Here is a 17245-nt window from a genome sequence, read left to right as displayed (position 1 = left end):
TATATTGCTAACTCTTATCTTTATCTTGCTAATTTCCACTAGGCTTACTAGTTAATATCTCTCATGTTCTATTTCAATTTATTCAGGTCAAACCCCAATTGCAGCTTCCTCCAATGACTTGTCCCAAGCATTTTTCCTTCCTTGAAAGGAGATCCCCCAGGCTGAACTGAGCACTGATCAAAATTCCTTGTGTCACACTACTTCAGAACTACCAAAATTACAGACTTAAGTAGAGGTCCTTCCAGTTTTTTCCTCTTACATTCTAGAATTACAAATCAGTTCAATTGAAAAGACAGATGCTTTTCTGGCTATTTTGTGCCCAGAAGTAGAAAAATTACTTCTAACAGCTACTAAGTCTTGTTTTGATTGTTGTTGTTTTAGTCCCAAATATTTCAGCAGCAGATAATTAAACATAAGAAGCTCAGAGGTGGCCTGCCGAAATGAATTTTATTCCTTTCGCAGACAACCAGACCTTTGGCATTTTTTTGTCTATGAAAATCACATTTTGGTAAAACACTCATACAAAACACACACACACACACATACACACACACACACACATGCATGTGAGCACTTTTCTCTGTGGAGGACAATGGTGGCGAGGACACTATGCATTTGTCACCTAATCAAAATGGGAATTCACACTTTTTCTGAGCCAGTAACAAAAGTACCTTTAATTTTATTTTTCCTTATTTATTATTATTATTTTTCTAAAGGCTAAGTCTCACTCTGTTGCCCAGGCTGGACTGCAATGGCATGATCATGGCTCAGTATAGCCACAACCTCCTGGGCTCAAGCAATCTTCCCACCTCAGCTTCCCAAGTAGCTGCAGCTACATGCTAGCACCACCATGTTCAGCTGGTTTTTTGTATTTTTTGTGGAGATGGGGTTTTGCCATGTTGGCCAGGCTTGTCTTGAACTCCTGGCTCAAGCAATCTGCCCATCTGACCCCCTGAAGTGTTTGGATAACAGGTGTAAGCCACCACTGCTGGCCTCATTTTATTTTTCATTAAAAAATATTTAATCATCCAAATGATAGGTATTATGCTTGATTAGTCTTTAGAATACTAACATTTTCATGAAGGCATTCAACCTAAATGGAGGTGAGGTGGTCTAAAATTATGGCAGAAAGAGAAATGGAAGGCTAGTGACCAGTAAACAGTGTCAAATCAAGACCACTGTCATCACTGAATAATGAGCCTCTGAAGATTCATCTTGTAGGATAGTAGCTTTAACATGTTAATGAATCATAGATGGGTAACTCTGACAATCTGATTAAAGCTATGGAACCTCTCCTGAAAATAATGCACCCAAGCCCATACATACCATTCTAAATACAATACGAGGGGGCTTGCAGGCCCTCATATAAGCATTCTCACTGTTATAGGACAGACCTTGGGCCCAGTCTTGAACTCAAGTCAAACATCATCAGAAATTAAGGTTATTAACTCTTTTCCCCAAAGATCTGTATAAAGATTTTTTTTGTAACGTTTGAAATATATGTATTTAATTTTTTATTGAGCCTTTAGTATATAAAATAGTCTGCAAAACCCAGTCCTTGCTCATAGAGAAGGGTGATAGGAAGTAATGACAGGAGATATAAATGCTATAAGAGGGGTGAAAACATTTTTTAAGTTTAAGTGAAAGAGATACTGTGTTCAACTAAAAAGGCGGTGGGGGGGGCGGGGAGGAATTAAGAAAAACTTCAAGGCACTGGATAAACGGTTTACAAGATGAAAAGAATTTAAAAGGTATAGTTGGCCAGAGGAGGTGAAAAGGGAGGAGAGAGAAAAGATCTTTCAGGAGAAAGGAAGAACCTTAGCATAAAGTATACAACCAGGAGAATGAAGTAGTTTTTAGAATCCCCTTTGATTACAGCGGTGATACTCAATCCCAGCTGTACATTCTAATTACCTGGAGTTTTTTTTTTTTTTTTTTGAGACGGAGTTTCGTTCTTTGTTACCCAGGCTGGAGTGCAATGGCACGATCTCGGCTCACCGCAACCTCCGCCTCCTGGGTTCAGGCAATTCTCCTGCCTCAGCCTCCTAAGTAGCTGGGATTACAGGCACGCGCCACCATGCCCAGTTAATTTCTTGTAATTTTAGTTCAGACGGGCTTTCCTCATGTTGACCAGGATGGTCTCGATCTCTTGACCTCGTGATCCACCCGCCTCAGCCTCCCAAAGTGCTGGGATTACAGGCGTGAGCCACCGCGCCCCGCAGATTTTGGGTTTCTTTTTTTAATAAGATGGGGTTTCACCATGATGGCCAGGCTGATCTTTAACTATTGACCTGAGGTGATCTACCCACTTCGGCCTCCCAAAGTGCTAGGATTACTGACGTGAGCCACAGCGCCCGGCCCAATCTCTCTGATTTTTAAAAATAAAGTTGGCCGGGCATGGTGGCTGATGCCTGTAATCCAAGCACTTTGGAGACCAAGGTGGGCGGATCACCTGAGGTTGTGGGTTCAAGACCAGCCTCACCAACGCAGTGAAACCCCGTCTTTTAAAAAAAATAATAAATAAATTAAAAAATAAATAAAGTTAAGGCTGGGTGTGAGGCTCACGGCCACAATACATGCACTTTGGGAGACTGAGGTGAGTGGAACACCTGAGGTGAGCAGTTCGAAAGCAGCCTGGCCAACATGATGAAACCCGGTCTCTTCGAAAAATACAAAAAATTAGTTGAGCACGGTGGCCAGGACCTGTAATCTCAGCTACTCTGGAGGCTGAGAGAAGAGGATCACTTGAACCTGGGGGGCAGAGGTTGCAGTGAGCCAAGATCCTGAAACCGTAGTACTGCAGCCTATGCAACAAGAAGAAAACTCTGTCTCAAAAATAAATAAAAAAGAAATAATTAAATAATAAAATCCAGACTGGGCACAGTGATTCACCCCTGTAATCTCAGCATTTTGGGAGACTGAGAAAGGAAGATTGTTTGAGACTAGCAGTTTGAAACCAGCCAGGGTGACAGAACAAGATCCTATCTCAACAAAAATTTAGCTGGGCGTGCTGCTGTGCACCTGTAGTCCTAGCTACTCAGGAAGCTGAGGTGGGAGGATTGCTTAAGACCTAGAAGTGGGAGGCTGCAGTAAGCTACGATTGCACCAATGCACTCCAGCCTGAGGGACAGAGCAAGATCATTTCTGTAAAAAAAAAAACTAAACAAATATAAGCTTCTTTTTTTTGAGACAGACTCTTGCTCTGTCACCCAGGCTGGAGTGCAGTGGCGCGATCTCGGCTCACTGCAACCTCCGCCATCCGGGTTCAAGTGATCCTCCTGCCTCACCCTCCTGAGTAGCTGGGATTACAGACGCACACCACCATATCTGCCTAATTTTTGTATTTTAGTAGAGAGAGGCTTTCACTATGTTGGTCAGGCTGGCCTTGAACTGCTGACCTCGTGATCCACATGTCTCTGCCTCCCAAAGTGTTGGGATTACAGGCGTGACCCACTGCACCGGGCCATAATCTGAATTTTTCAGAAGGTTTTTAGATTAAAAGATTTACAGGGCTGGGCATGGAGGCTCTTGCCTATAATCCCAGCACTTTGTGAGGCACAGGCGGGTGGATCACCTGAAGTCAGGAGTTCAAGACCAGCCGGCCAACGTGGTGAAACCTGGTCTCTAATACAAATACAAAAATTGGCCAGGCATAGAGACTCATGCCTGTCATCCAACCCCTTTGGAGGCCAAGGTAAGCGGATCACCTGAGGTCAGGAGTTCAAGACCAGCCTGACCAACATGGTGAAACCTCGTCTTTAAAAAAAAAAACAAAAAACACAAAAATTAAGTTGGACACGGCGGCCCACACCTGTAACCCTGGAACTTTGGAAGTCTGAGGTAGGCGGATCATGAGGCCAGAGGTTCCAGACTAGCCTGACCAACATAGTGAAACCCATTCTCTGTAAAAAAATAAATAAATAAAATTAATTAAAAAATTACCTGGGCATGTGCTCGCTTCGGCAGCACATACACTAAAATTGGAATGATACAGAGAAGATTAGCATGGCCCCTGCGCAAGGATGACATGCAAATTCATGAAGCATTCCATATTTTTTTTCCTGTTTTTAAAAATCAAATAAAAATCAATTTAAAATTAAAGCTAAAAAGCAAAGAAAATTAGCTGGGCACGGTGGGGGACACCTGTAAACCCAACTACCTGGGAGGCTGAGGCAGGAGAATCGCTTGAACCAAGGAGGCAGAGGTTGCAATGAGCCAAGATCGCACCATTGCAGTCCAGCCTGGGTGACAAGAGGGAAACTCTATCTCATAAAAAGGCGGGTCAGGGGGGATTTATCCAGCACCTCGTTTTTGCAATTGTAGACACTGATCTCTCCGTTTTTTTTTTTTTTTTTGAGTGCAATGGCGCGATCTCGACTCACCGCAACCTGCACCCACCGCAACCTCCACCTCCTGGGTTCAGAAAATTCTCCTGCCTCAGCCTCCTGAGTAGCAGGGATTACAGGCACGCGCCACCATGCTCAACTAATTTTTTGTATTTTTAGTAGAGACAGGGTTTCACCATGTTGACCACGATGTTCTTGATCTCTTAAACTCGTGATCCATCCGCCTCAGCCTCCAAAAGTGCTGGGATTACAGGCGTGAGCCACAGTGCCTGTAAGATTTTTTTTTTTTTTTTTTTTTTTTGAGACGGAGTTTCGCTCGTTACCCAGGCTGGAGTGCAATGGCGCGATTTCGGCTCACCGCAACTCCGGCCTCCTGGGTTCAATCAATTCTCCTGCCTCAGCCTCCCGAGTAGCTGGAATTACAGGCGTGAGCCACCGCGACCAGAAGATTTTTTTTTTTTTTTTTTTTTTTTTTTTTTTTTGAGACGGAGTTTCGCTCTTGTTACCCAGGCTGGAGTGCAATGGCACGATCTAGGCTCACCGCAACCTCCGCCTCCTGGGTTCAGGCAATTCTCCTGCCTCAGCCTCCTGAGTATCTGGGATTACAGACACGCGCCACCATGCCCAGCTAATTTTTTTTATTTTTAGTTCAGACGGGGTTTCACCATGTTGACCAGGATGTTCTCAATCTCTTAAACTCTTCATCCACCCACCTTATCCTCCAAGAGTGATGGGATTACATGCGTGAGCATCCGCGCCCTGCAGATTTTTTTTTTTATTTTTAATAAAATGGGGTTTCACCATGATGGCCAGGCTGATCTTTAACTACTGACCTCAGGTGATCTACCCACTTCGGCCTCCCAAAGTGCTAGGAGAGACAATGAGGGGTGGGGAGGGAGCCAGCCTGTGTGCCACATTCCTGGAAACAAGGTATGGGGTGACGCCCACTGAAAACCCCAAACCTCTCCGGAGGAAAGGCCTGCAGCACACAGCTGGGACAGAGAAGGGGAGGCCTACCTGGGGCAGGCCGGTGTCCTCGTCAGCCTTCTGTGGGGTGGTCTCAGGGTCAGGGTCTTCACCCACATCGCTATCGGCCTCGTCCTGGGGGGTGGCCGTCGAGACCTGGCTGTGGAGGGCCGTCTCTGGGTGCGCCCCCCGCACAGTGGGGCTTGGGACAGCCTCTGAGCCCTCCTCACAGGGGAAGGCTCAAAGCCCAGCCCTGAGATCCAGCTTCCTCAGTATTCGCGGTGTGCACCACTCAGGACGACTTACGGCTTAAGTCCCAGGACAAAGGGGGCATGTCCTTTCTTGAAAGTCTTGGCCGGGCGCAGTGGCTCACGCCTGTAATCCAAGCACTTTGGAGGCCAAGGCGGGTGGATCACCTGAGGTCGGGAGTTCAAGACCAGCCTGACTAACATGGTGAAACCCCGTTTTAATACCAAAGAAAAAAAAATCCTACTTCTTGAAAACGAAAACGAAGTCCTGCTCTGGCTGCCTGCCCTCGGGGAGAAGCTGCGCCCCCTCAGGCTCCAGGGCTCTGGCCGCCTGCCGCCGCCCATTCCCGGCGCGCAGCTGGAAGTCCCGAGTTCGGGCCCCGCCTTAGCCGCCCCCTCCATCGCCCCGCCCCACTCCACCGCGCCTGCGCCCCGCTCCACCGCGCCTGCGCCCCGCTCCACCGCGCCTGCGCTCCGCTCCAACGCCCCGCTCCAACGCCCCGCCCCGCTCCACCGCGCCTGCGCCCCGCTCCACCGCCCCGCCCCGCTCCACCGCGCCTGCGCCCCGCTCCACGGCGCCGGCGTCCCGCTCCACGGCGCCGGCGTAGCGGGCGCCGAGGCTGCAGTTGCAGTCTGTCGGGCGCAGTGCGCGGGTTCGCTGGCGTCTGGGGAGCCGGCGGTGTTCGCGGCGAGGGAGTGGGGTCGGGGAGGCGCCTTCTGGCTCGGGCTGGGGCCGGCGAAAGCCCGAACGAGCGACGGCGGCAACCGTGGGCCTTTGGACGGCGGCCTCAGTGGCCAGCAGGTAAGGTCACTTACCTCGCGGGGCGAGCATGGGTCGTGCGGGCCCGTGAGGGGGTGCGGGTTGCGAGCGGGCCAGGGGTGCGGCGGCCTGGTCGGGGGCGCAGGTGAGCGCGGCCCGCGCGGGGCCCGGCAGAGCATTGTCTTTCCGGCGGCGTCCGCACCGCGGCCACTGCCGGCCGGGCCGTGGCGGGGACCCGGGTGGGGCGGGCCTGGGCTTCGGAGCGGGCGCGCGCTCCTTTTTCGCCGGCCCGTACTCCTCCGTCGCCGCATCTCCGCCGCCCCCCGCCAACATGGCCGCCACCCTCCTGTCCCCACTTCCCTGGCCGCTGTCTCCATTGCCCTGCAGACTTCCCATTCCTCCTTCCTAACCCAGCTTCCCTGAGTCTGACCCTTTGCCTGCCCAGGCTGGGATGTCCTTGAGATCCACTCTCTTGTTTGACTCAGAGAATGGCTCTGGGAAGCCGTAAACCATCCAGTGGGAAGAACCTGTGCCTGCATCCTCATGGTGGCCCTTTTGAGGCTGTGCCCACCCTGTTTGGTCTCTCCCCAGGTGCTTTGAGAGGCTGGCTGCACACGGCTCTTTTTTGACCTTTTGCTGGACCGTGTTGCTTTGCCCGTTTCCCTCATCCTTCAGGTTTCAGTTCGAGTACCAGGTTCTCAGGAAGGCACCTCCCTGCCCTGTCGCCGCGTTCTCTAGCATCTGCCCTTCCTCCAGAACTGTCTACTGCCAATGACCAGCCAGCCATCTGGACGTCCACTGGGGCAGTGATTCTCCGCCCTCAGCTGGAGCCCAGGAGGCACAAGGGGCTGGCTCTGTGTTGTTTGCCAGGTGCCTGTACACAGGGCGGACACCCCTGTCCTAAAGTGGAGGGCTCTTTTGTCTTGCAGGGTGAACCCTCACCAGCACGCTTTTACTGAGCAGGTGCGGTGGCTGGTGCATTGCGATGCCCATGGTGACCAAGGCTTCAAAGGGCTCAGAGTCTAGTAGGGTGGAGTAGTGAGCGGGAACAGAATCCTGTGTGAGGAGTGCTTTATCAGAGGTATTTACAGGCTCCTTGGGGGCACAGAGGAGGGACAGGCAATTCTCTGGAGGTGGGTGGGGCAGGGAGTGGGGACGTTGTCAGGATGACATTGTCAGGATGATGAGGAACTCAAGGACTGTGTTCTGATCATTTGTTTATGAATCTCTCTGCTCCCCTGGGCTGACTGTCCCTACTAGGATGCAGTGCACTGCTGTCTCTTGGGCATCCTGAGTCTCAGCAAAGGGCCTAGAGTCCAGTAGGTGCACAGGGAATGTAAGTTGTATGACAGTCCAGACGAATTTGTGACCTGGCTCATTGATCTGTTCTGTTCTTCTCTGGCAAATCCATGTAAAATGGCTCCAGCTGTTATTTCCAAAGTTTTTTCGAGAGCAGTTGGAGGTGATGAGTCCCCCACCCTAAGGCCAAACCCAGCCCTACCCTGGGGCTGACTCCCATCCGGGCACTGAGCTCAGCCCTCCCGTCGGACTTGCCCCATCCAGAGAGGTGGCAATATGACAGAATCTTCCAGAAGCTCCCAAAGCGGGAAGAGGCGCCCAGGCCAAATTTCATCTGAATAATTTCTGGTTGGTGGTGGTTATCAGATGGGAAGCAGCCTTTCGCTGCCTCTAAATTCTGCTCCCCTGTCACAAGACAACTCCTTTCTCAGCTGCTTCCACGTGGAATTTACGCGTGGATTTTAACTGAAATCCTTCCTGTTTTCTAACTCTGTGGCTGGGAAGAAGGCCTGGCCCCCTCCCAGATGTTTCTCCACTGTCTGGCTTGTCAGGATTTGAGGTTTTTGCATGCCAGGGACGTCTGGGTTGTGTTAGTTGATTGTGCTGGTGGATTTTGATTTATAAAACTCCCTGAGTACTGTAGCCAAGCTCATAAATCCAAGTATTTGTTTTACAGTAACTGTGATCTGGAATTTTATGTTAAGTTGTGGGGTTGTTCTCTGTCGGTTTATTCAGATGGATGTAATGCTGCTCTCTGGGTGCTCACGGTCTGCGTGGGCATGGCGGGGGGAGGAGGCGAGGACAAGTGGCAACTTCTGATTCCATGTCCTCGAAGCCGGGGAACGGGCAGTGCTGTGCTTCACTGAGTCTGCGTGAGTATCGGCAATCCTGGGACCCTAGTAGGCCTGAAGTGTTAAGACATGTGAGGAGCTCTGTTCCAGAGGATGGGGTCGAAGCCTGGCCTTTGCGGGACTCGGCCAGGTGTGCCCTGGCCTAGGGTGAGCGTGGATGGGCAGGCTCCCCTATCACCCTCGCCCCTCCAGCCGGCTCACTGTGGCTAGCATGGGTCAGATGCCTGCTGTGTTAGGTGCTGGGCACCCACACACACATGGACATCTGTCACCAGGCTGCTGGGCCAGTGAGGAACAGACAAGTCCTGGACAGTCACAGGCATGTGTGTGGGGGGACTGGGGTTCTCGGGAGGGTGCTCCTGGTTTACACGGCGTTGAGTGGTCCCACTGCCGGGGTCTGCTTACAGAGTCCAGTGGGGGCTTGTTTCCTTCAAAAAACATATTTGAAGTAGACAAGTACTAACAGGATTTCCTGAGTTAGACATCAGATGTTTTTGAGGGATTGGTACCATCTTCTTTCTTTCCTTTCGTTTTGCAATGTTCTATAATATGATCCCTTTGAATATCTGATGGAAATGCAGAGATGGTCTCCTTTGCACCCGTGCCTTGTGTTGGAGGATATCTTAAATGGGGAGCAGGTTGACAACAAGGTAGAGACAAGAAGGTACGTCCCCTACATAGATGATGTAAGTAATTATGTTAAGGATGGGAGCTGGCACCTGGGGCAGAGCAGCAGGCCGGGCCCCAGTGGGTCTCACTGTCTCTGGGCTTGATTCTCTGGACTGTGAAGTGGTCAGTGAAGCCTGGCCGGCCCTGCTCACAAGCTGTTAGGAGGAACGTGTGAGTCAAGGGATGTAAAAGGACTCTGTCAGCCCTTGAGTGCTTCACCAATACTACTCATTGCCACAGCTGATTCAGTGTCCTGTTTGTGAAGATTAAGGCCACCTCTATTGGTTGATTGATTGGTCTTTGAGTGACTCAAAGGTTAAGGCTGTGGTCTCCAGAGCCATACAGATGAGAGTTCAGACCTCAGCTCCACTCCTGCTCTGTGCCTCAGTTTCCTTGTCTGCCGCATGAGGACAATAACTGAAACTCATCAAGGGTTGTGTGAGGATCACATTCATGCCTGAGCACGTGAACCGTGCTCATACGTTAAGAACCCCTTGAGGGGGTTAGCAAGTATTACTATTGATTGATTGATTGATTGTCTTTCTTGTAGAGATGGGATCTTGATGTTGCCCAGGCTGTTTTCCAGCTCATAACCTCAAATGATCCTGCCAGCTTCCCCTCCCAAAGTGCTAGGATTACAGACGTCGACCACTGTGCCCGGCCCCAGTGATGATTTTTTGAGAAAAGAAAAGCGTTAATGTGGATAGAATGAGAGAGAAAGAATAAAACTGAATACTGGGGATAAAAACTTGAAGAGTTTTAGGAGCGGTCATCTTGAAGTGCAGCTCAGTGTTCTTGGGCAGATGTGATGTGGGGAGGTGAGGATCTGTGGAGAGAGTGAGAACAGCAAATAGATAAGAGCATGGAGACGGCCGCCCTGTGACATCGGACGGGGGACCCCGTGGACATCGAGTGCTGCCGGTGCAGAGCAGGCACACAGCAAGGGCTGCCCTGGCTGGAATGGGAGCATCTTGGGCCTTGTCCCCATCCCTGAGCAGGTGTCCAACAGAGTGTGGTCTGGGGGCTTTAACCTCCCTCTTGGGAGGCACCTGGCTGAGGAAGTGGTGCTGTGGGAAAGCAGGCTGGGCATAGCAAGAACCTTGGGGTCTCTGCACTGCCAGTCAACCTGCCACAAAGGCCTGTGCAAGTACTGGAGTTTGTGAGTGACCATCTTGGTTGACTGATTCTTGATTGATTGATTATTGATTGGTTAATGCTCTCAACAATTCATTTTTCTAGCGCTTTTTGGGTGCTTACCTCCCTAAGGCTGTGTGACCCAGCTCCCTGTCACTTTCTTACCCATTTGCTGCCATTTTTCTTCTTGTCCCTTCAGTTTTCTTGACCCGATACAGAACGTGAGTGTTGACCCCTCCCTCTGCCTTCAGGCTCCTGCTCCACTTTCCTGGCATTACTTCCTGGTCCTCGGGTAATCTGATCGAATCCAGGTTTCCTACTGATTTCCCTTTCCTCTTGCTCTGCAGTGTAGATTCATGAACGTTTTCTGTGTTCCCAGTCGTATCCAGTTCCAGACCAGTTTCTGTAGGTACCCAGGACATATTTATAGGCTTACAAAATGTTTCCGTTGTGGATGTTAATGAATACCTGTGGAATTAATGAGGGAATAAAGGGTAGAAGTATTTAGTGTGGTGAGTTTTAACTGGTGGTTAGCTTTGCTTCTTTACAGACATCTGGTTTGTTGGAGGTGGTGAAGGTCCCCTCGGGTGAGCTCTTCCCCTGCCCCTCCCTGACAAGACTTATCTGAGACTTGCCCCGTGGGTGGCTTTCACTGGTGAAGATTGGTAATGACACGTTTTCTGTAGGTTTCTTTTGTCAAGAGTGAGACTGCAGGGTGCTGCGGCTGTGGCCATGGTGAGATGAGTGTAATTTGAAGAGGGGCTTGTGGAGACCATCCAGGAAGACAGCTCAGCAGGGCTTCTGTTGCAAGGTTGAGGATTCTTGTCTTCAGGTGACATTGGCCAGGCTCCAGTAGGACCCATAGAATTGGCACACCCCATGACATTATGAAGGAAAAAGAGCCTGTGTAACTGTACCAGGCTAAATTGGTATAGAACACATGAACTATATATATTTTTTTCTTTTAGATAGAGTTTTGCTCTTGTTGCCCAGGTTGGAGTGCAGTGGTGTGGTCTTGGCTCACTACAACCTCCACCTCCCGGGTTCAAGTGATTCTCCTGCTTCAGCCTCCCGAGTAGCTGGGATTACAGGTGTGTGCCACCACGCCTGGCTAATTTTTGTATTATTAGTAGAGACAGGGTTTCCCCATGTTGGCCAGGCTGGTCGCAAACTCCTGACCTCAGGTGATCCACCCGCCTGGTCCTCCCAAAATGCTGAGATTACAGGTGTGAGCCACTGCTCCTGGCACACATGAGCTAGATTTTTATTTGTGTATGTCTGTGTATCTTCACAGGAAATTTTTGCTCTTGTCAGCGTATTAGAAGGAGGACGGACCTTGCCCATTTCCTTCCATGCTGCCACATGTGTAGATGGGGCATTAGCAGGGTGGGGGGTGCTGCTTGCCGAGTTGGAGCGGGGCATAATCACTGGGAGTGTAGACGGGGCAGAGGCAGGATGTGGGGACGCTGCTGCTCACTGAGTTGAGATAGGGTCCTGGTAGTCACTGCAAGTGTAGACGAGGTAGAGGCTGGATGTGAGGATGCTGCTCATGGAGTTGAGATGGGGTCCTGGCAGGCACTGCAAGTGTAGATGGGAGCCTATCAGAGTCTGGGATGGACTGCTGTACAGGAGGCTGTAGCCCTGGATAGTTGCACCGTATTTCTGCTCCTCGGTGCTGCAATTTTAACAATATGTATGTTAGAGTAGTTAATCTCCAGGATCTTCTCTTTCTCAAAACACTACATAGAAATCTACATGGGAGATTCTGGGGAAATCATCTCCCAAAATAGATGATTTCATAGTGTCCTCTACTTATAATTAACATATGTCGTATACATTTGCGTTTCGAACCCTTTGTGTACATGCTACCTAGAGACAACAAGGTATGTGCCTTACATAGATTATGTAAGTAACCATGCATCACAGTGATGTGACATTTTGGTAGACGTATCCTTTCTTTGGCTTATTTCTGGGGAAGCAGCAGAGCATGGTGGAAGTGAGGTGGATGGTGAAGACAACCTGCCGGCGTTTCTGCTCTGCCTCTTTCTGCTTAGAGTCATTGTGAGGAATAGCAGGGTAAATACACATGAAACACAGAGAACACTGAGGAGCTCAAGAAAGTGTTCAGTGGTGTCACTAATGACAACGCTGATGTGATGGTGATGAGGGTGACAGTGGTGACACTGACAATGATGATGTTGTAACCGACGGTGATGGTGGTAACAACGATGATGGGGACGACGATGATGATGATGGCGCAGTGATGCTATGTCAGTGATGATGGTGTTGATGGGGTTGGTGATGACGGTATGATGGTGAAGATGGTGATGGCTGTGATCATGATCGTGATGGTGTAATTGATAGTGATGATGGTAACAATATGATGGTGATGGTGTGGTTGATGGTGACAGTGGCACTGGTGATTATGGTGATAGGGATGATGGTGATGGTGATGATGTTGAGGAATGGTGACAGTGGTGGTGATGATGGTGATGACGGTGATGTGACTGGTGATGGTGACAGTGATGGTGTAGTCGATGGTGAGGGTAACAGTGGCAGTGGTAATGGTTGTGACAAAGATGTTGATTGTGGTGATACTGATGTTGGTGATAGATGGAGAAGAGTTAGGGGCATATTCTGTGATGCAGGCCAGTATTTTTACCCTTCCTTTTCTGCTTATTCTTGGACCTTCAGGCCCCTGACTTTTCACATTTTAACCTCCTATTTAAATGCAAATTTCATATGTGGCTAAGTTGGAAGAAGACGTTTCATGTTTTAAAAACTGTTATGTTAACATGTAAGGGCCCTGCTATCTCTACTGTTGGAACTTGAAGTAAGGGAAAGAAAAGCTAGAAATGACATTGAACAATGGGCTTAAGTGTCCAGTTACGGTTTTTCTTATACTGCTGAAAACCTTGCTGGTGTGCCCGTACCATCAGTTAGGACTCTGAGGTAGCCTGTTCTCACTACATGTCACTGAATTCCCTTGGGTGGCCTAACATGGTTCAGTTGCCACTGATATCCCAAACTGGCTGTATTTCACAGAGGAGAGAGGAAGGCACTGGTAAGTGTGAGTCTTGGCATTCGGGTATCGAGTAGATTGAGCCCCAAGAGTTACAAGTTTTGTGGGACTTGGTCCCTGCAGGAAGGTAGATGCAGGGAGGATCCAGAGTCAGACCATGCAGAAATGCTCCCTTTGTGAGAGATGGTTTTCCTGGATCTAATGGTGGAATCAGTGAGACTAGCATGGAATGAGTGGGATAGGATGGCACAGAATAAAGAAGCGCCACACAAGAGAGACAGCTGCAGGGAAGAGCCCAAAGGAGATGAGAGTTGAGAAAGGAAGCAAGGAGAAAGCTGAGAAGGGAGACCAGAGGGAAAATGGGATGAAGGGAGTTTTGTAAGAAGATTTGGTAATGGGCTATTCCACTCAATTAACCCAACATTATTAAGCACCTGCTGGGAGAGAAAGATGAAAGTGTCGTGTCCTGTCTCTCAGTCCATCACAGTCAGCAATACACTAAGTGATTGCAGATGAAGGTTTGGAAATAGGAGGGCAAGCTGGTAGGTGTGTGTTTTTTAGCACTTGCTTTGAGCCAGGTGCAGTATTAGGATTCCAGAGAACATGATAGTTATTTAAGACTAACAAGGCAACAATGGGGTCACGGGGCCAAGGAGTGAAGGTGGGCATTGGGCAGGCCCTGTCTGGCGGTCCCCCCCTGTGGGTTGGTCACTCCCCTCCTGCCTTGTGGAGCTTGTTACTGGGACACAGAGAGGCTGGCAAACTTGACAGTAGATGTGAGGAGAAGCACAGGGTGACTCACAGGCTTGTTGATAACTTGGTCAATATGTGTAGAGTGTTGTATAAAAGATTCTGACAACCCTGTAACACAGTGGCCTGGATTCCCAAGGCTCGTGGAGACGTTGTGAAGAATAGCAGTTCCAAGACAACATATAAAAATGTTGGGCGTTTGCAAGCCAGACAGCTCTGGGCTATAACTGCTGCAGCGGGAGCCAGGATTCTTAAACATGAGTCTGGAAACCTTGTCTGACAGGGGAACTGATGTGCAGTTTGCAGATCGTCAGCTGTGGAGCGGAGTGTTCAGGCAAAGCCACCAGAAGGGGCCTGCCACACACCTGCTCAGACGCCGGAGAGTAAGCGGGGCAGGAGAAGGGACAGGCTCCTCACAGGGAGATGCTCTTGGTGGAGCCTGCTTGCATGGAATGTTACCGACTCTCTCACTTGAGATTTTTCAGCTTTTCAGTTTTGCAAGTTGTTGGATGAAAAGTGATGTCTCCTTTTTATTGTGTTTTTCATTCATCTGGTGATTGCATGAGGTTGAACATCTAAAAAGATACACAAAAGCTGCCTGTAGCATTTCTGTTTACTTAACAAAGTAGCCTTTCAAATCCTTTGCTCATTGCTTATTTTACAGTTAGATTATTTTAGGGCGTGGCAAAGGTAGCTTATGCTTGTAATCCCAGCACTTTGGGAGGCTGAGGCGGGAGAATGGATTGAAGCCAGGAGTTAGGGACCAGCCTGGGCAATAAAGCAAGACCCCATCTCTGCAAAAAATTTAAAAATTGACCTACACAGTGGCATGTGCCAGTGGTCCCAGCTACTCTAGAGGCTGAGGCAGGAGGATTGCTTGAGCCTGGGAATTCGAGGCTGCAGTGAGCTATGATCATGCCACTACACTCCAGCCTGGGTGACAGAGTGAGACCTCATCTGTAAATAAATAAACAACTAAAATTTAAAAAATGTAAAAATCAAGTGTTTTAATTTCTATGAATTCACTGTATGATGTATACTAAATCTTATCTGTGATATTGGGCAGAACTTTTGCCAATTTCTAATGACTTTCGTCCTCAGAACAGGTTAGTTTCTTATCTTTCCACTTTGCACATTGCAGACATTCTAGTCAGTTGCTTGTCTAAGTTTGTTTGTGCCCTGTTTGTCATGCAGAAGTTGTGATGTTTGGTTCGTTCAGATCTACCCATCTTTTCATTGAGTTCCCGTTCTTGCTCCTTGTTTTAGAACGCCTGCCCTTCTCCAAGACCACAAAGATGTTCTCTGACATTTTATTCTAATATTCGTTTCTGCTTTTCCGATTCCGAATTCAGTTCTGTGATTGATGCATCTAAAATTCATGTTATTTCTGCCATTATTATTATTTTCATGGGATAACCGGTTTTCCCAGTTTTATTGTCTGGCTCCTCCTTTCTGGTCTGCATTGCCCTGTCTCTCTCCAGTGTTGGTTCTCTCTTACGGATGAGGCCACCGCATGTGTCTGTCTTTCCCAAAGTTTACCACATACAATACAGAGTGCTGTGTGTCTGTCAGCCTTGCCTTTTATAAGAACTTTCCCATGTGAAATAGCTTGACATTATAATTTTTCAATAGCTATCTAATATTTTATTTGTAGAAGTATATATAATTTTATCTTTTTATTGCTTAGGTAAATTTTTTTTTTCACGGCAGAGAGGAATCTTGGCTATCACCCTGTTCTACTCCTAAGTACAAAAGGGGAAATGGGTGTCAGAGGGAACATGACTGGCACGGATACTTGGTGAGAGGATGGGGTGAGCATCGTCCTTTCAGCTCCTCTGCTCCATGGACACCGGATCCTGGTCCTGGTGTAGCTGGTGGTAGTTGTTTGCTTTAGTGGCCTCATGCATGTGGAGCCCCAGTTCTTGCACCAGGCAGAGTGCCTTTGCACACCAGCTCTCTGGGTGTTCCAGTCCAGCTCTAGCAGGTGGGCTCTGCCCACGTAGAGCCAGGCTGGCAGCTGATGTCACTACTTGACCTGCTCTGCCACTCAGGGCAGGCAGCTTCCGCTCTGTGCTTCAGTTTGCTGTTCGTACAATGGAGCGAGAATGTGCCTTTCTCTCTGGTCCCTGTGGGAACGGGTGGAATAAGCCATGTAAAGCATATGGAGCTGCGTGGGAGGCACCATGGCAGCCAGTCACGGGGCTGCACAGATGGAGCCTCTTTCAGCCAGCAGGGCATGGGTCTTCTGCTGGGGGCAGGTGTGGTGGCTGGTGGGCTCCGGGCAGTGCACCTGGGCCCTGGTTCAGCAGCCCGAGTTCTCCAGGTTCCTCCTGTGGGTCCAGCTCCGTGCTCAGAGGGGCAGGGTCCAGAGGCAGAGGCATATTCCTTCTCTTGCTTCATTCATAGGAGTGGGGAGGCCTTCGCCAGAAGCCCCTGAGAGAGTTCGCTTACCTTTCTGTTGGTCAAAATTGAGTCCTTACCCCTTTCTGAGAGCCTCAGGCAAGGAGAAAGAACGGGGTTGCCCTCGCACTGCGTGTCTCAGGCACCCATTGCGGGGCTGCTGGAAGACCCTAAAGGGTTCCTGTCAGTGTGATTTATATTCATCACCATTTACCCTATTAGATAAGGGAAACTGATGAATGTTTAAAATATTTAAGCCAGCTAAAGGCAACAGTAATGAACTCATTATATGTTAAAGTGAACATATGTTTAATAAAAAAATGACTGTACGTGTCAAAACAACAAAATGAGAGGAGGGGCATTCTTCTTGTGATCCTGTTATGCAGCCTTAATCAATAGGCTGACTCCTCCTGTGGACTCCTCCTGCATGCAGTCTTTCTGCATAATGCTTGGTTTGAAGTGTTGAAGACTATCTAGCCCCATAAACATACCTACTTGGAAAAGGAAGCATTTTAATAGGCTTTTCAGGCCATCGTGAATATTACATTTTGATTCTACACTAAAACTCAAGTGACAGTTGCTTAAAGTTCAGTTTCACCGTGGAATCTGAAACTGTATGGGTGGAGTTTTTCCTACTCTGTTTTATTAAAATCCACTGACCTGTCTTGCACTCTGAGTGCATCTTTTACCCAGTGTGGAACACCACACACTGGCCATTTGGAAATTATTGGTCCACTGACAATGATGCAGAACTTCTACATGTTGACATGTTTGTTATACAGTCTCAGGAAAATCCCCAC

The 17245-nt window shown here is 48.9% G+C and overlaps 1 protein-coding gene, 1 long non-coding RNA gene and 1 other non-coding gene across 4 annotated transcripts in view; 2 read left to right on the top strand and 1 right to left on the bottom strand.

Moving 5' to 3' along the window:
• Window positions 1-17245, top strand: part of LOC135271871 (zonadhesin-like) — a 162183-nt gene that overhangs the window by 99956 nt on the left and 44982 nt on the right. The gene's annotated exons all lie outside the window — the stretch shown is intronic.
• LOC135271872 (uncharacterized) overlaps window positions 1-17245 on the bottom strand; it is a 141279-nt gene that overhangs the window by 120179 nt on the left and 3855 nt on the right. The window lies entirely within an intron of this gene.
• Window positions 3951-4057, top strand: LOC135271874 (U6 spliceosomal RNA). Its single transcript, XR_010339990.1, has one exon. It is a non-coding gene; the product is annotated as a U6 spliceosomal RNA (small nuclear RNA).

The sequence above is a fragment of the Aotus nancymaae genome, unplaced genomic scaffold, assembly GCF_030222135.1.
Source record: "Aotus nancymaae isolate 86718 unplaced genomic scaffold, 86718_ANA_hifiasm-v0.15.2.pri h1tg000094l, whole genome shotgun sequence".
In the NCBI taxonomy this organism is placed as follows: Eukaryota; Metazoa; Chordata; class Mammalia; order Primates; family Aotidae; genus Aotus; species Aotus nancymaae.
This window is presented reverse-complemented; position numbering and strand designations above follow the sequence as displayed.